Consider the following 2,500-nt stretch of genomic DNA (forward strand, 5'->3'; position numbering starts at 1 on the left):
GGAGGCAGGCTCTTACTGCTGGTTCTAGCTGAGAACTCGAGCACCAGCCTGTGCGCCTCTGACTGTGGGTCATGATGCGTGCATCTCAGGGCTTGGTGGCTTGTAGCTCGTCTGACCCGTTTCCACAACTCTGTAAGGCTGGTCTAGTGGCCAAAGAACTGGCACCATTCCAGCCACTTTTCCTGCCTGACTCTGTTGGCAGTTTCTTTGGCATCCCCAACAGCTTCCTTCAAAAGGGCCAAATTGTGGGAAGTTCTTTGCTGTCAGAAGTTTTTTTCTGCACATGTTGACTCTGTGGTTGACCTTGACCACGTCATTATAGTACCAGGCGTCTTTGTGACTTCTGGACCATGGATGAGTTTTAGGGATGATTTGTTTTGCTGCCTGATTTATGGCCTGGACTAGTCTTGCCTCGAGCACGTCCACATTTTCATTGTTATGGGGTTCATTGTCTCTCAGGCAGTGGGCCAAGCCTTTCTGGAAGGCTTGCCAGTTGGCCTTGTCTGTTTTCCATTTGGGGATCTGATGTGTAGTATGCTTAGATTGTGTGCCATGATGGTTACTCAGTCATTTGCATTATACTTGTCTTTAGCCCCAGGGCTGTTGGCATCTGACATGTATAGATCCTCGCTGATTGAGTATTGTACATCTTCCAAGTGGTGTGGTAATATGGTTGAGAGTCTACCAGAAGATGTAGAGCCTGGGTTAGAAGTAGCACTTCGAGTTAAGAGACCAGACCTTGACTGTGCAGACTCAACCTGTAGTGAGGGCATCTGCTGCATAGTTAAAGGCTGGTTTGGCAGAGTAGCTGGGGTTTCACTAGATATGGCGCCCAAAGCTAATCTGCCATTGGCACATGTTCGAGTTAGTAGAGACTCTGGCTGTACAGACTGGGCTTGCAGTGAGGACCCTGGCTGCACAGCTGGCGTCTGTTTTGTGGTGGTAACAGGCAGGCGAACACGGCTCTGCCCTAGTTTGGAGGCTTCCAGCTTCCTCCCCTTCAGGGCTAAAGCAGTCTGGGTCATTGCCGTCATGGCGACCTGGATTGCCTTCTCCACCTCCTCGCTGGTTCTCCCAAGTCTGTTGCTACTGCAGAAACTACAGCATTCAACAGGAGAGTCATATCATTTTTGTCAAAGAAAAGGTTATCATCTGCTGGGGAGGACTTTGCTGTGGTCTTTAAAGCTTTTTTCCTTTGGTTCTTTTTGTGACCACTAGCAAGCCTGGGAAACTCTTCTGGATTGGAAGTATCAAGCTTGGGCTGGGGTGGTGCCTCCTTCCTCTTAGGAGGTCGGGGAGTCTTTTCCCTTTTGGTCTGTGTACACTTCTGTTTCATGTGCCTTGCTGCATGCACCATATTTGGCATTAGCCTAGCCTTGAGGGTGACCAGGACTTAGCTGGTTGGGGACTTCCCATTGGACAAGTGGGAAGACTTCGCCACTTGAGGGAGTGACGTGATCACCTCCACGTCATATCCTAGTGGAAAACAAAGTAGCACTATCTTGGTTCTTTTTTCTTGGGAGATCAGTGGTGAGATACACCATTTTCTCCCATCTTTGAGCACTTTGGTTTCCTGCAGGAAACTCAGGGTGGCTTTATCTTTGGGCACAATGATCATGCCCTCAACTCTGGCAATCCAAAATGTTAGACGGATTTGCCTTTCCTTTTCCAATGCCAACCAGTTGGTAGGCATTGTCAAAGCTTTCGGGATTTTTTTTTTTTTTTTTTTTTTTTTGGTACCTTATACTGTGTCAAGCACCTAGAAGTGGGTTCAGACTACTTCAGAGTCCTTCTCCACCCTGCGCCGCTTCCCACCACCCCTTTGGCTGGGGTTAAGGTCTTAGGTTGTGGGGGCAGCTGATTTGGCTGGTTCATTTTGAGCTCCATCTGAGTTTGAGAGATCAGGCTTCTCTCAGTTTGGGCTGAAAGCCTGGGAAGGCCAGCCCTCGAGTCCAACTGTTGGTCTATTGCATGGATAGACTTTGTTGGGGGTGATTTTTCTGTCGTCCATTTTCTTAGCTACAGGCCGGACACATTCGGTCTAAGGTTTTGCCTTCTTTTGGCCACCAGAAGCCTAGTAGGGCTTCAGGGTGACTGCCATGGTCATTTCTTTGTTTGGGTCATTGTCCTTTTGGTCAGGCCAAGGGGGATATTTATTAGTTTAGTTAGCCATATGACTATGGTTGCATATACCCACGGGTATATGCAACCACTAGTTTTTGGTAGGGTGCTCATGGAACCTGTGTGGCTACCCAAGGGCTAGTGTGACTAGAGGGGTCTTTCATGGTCTACGAAAGAGTGGACTCATATCCTCTCTTTAGTAGGCCTCCACGACGACCCCAGAAGCAACATGTCCCCCCAAGAACTCCCGCGTGAGCAGAGCCCCAGCCTCATCACACCTCTGTCGGCAGTATTCTGAATAGCCACAAATAAGGCTCTATAGAAAGTAAGATAGTGCCATGAACCATGAGTCATGCTACTATCATGAGGTTATAGGTTT

The sequence above is a fragment of the Penaeus vannamei genome, chromosome 8, assembly GCF_042767895.1.
Source record: "Penaeus vannamei isolate JL-2024 chromosome 8, ASM4276789v1, whole genome shotgun sequence".
Taxonomy (NCBI): Eukaryota; Metazoa; Arthropoda; class Malacostraca; order Decapoda; family Penaeidae; genus Penaeus; species Penaeus vannamei.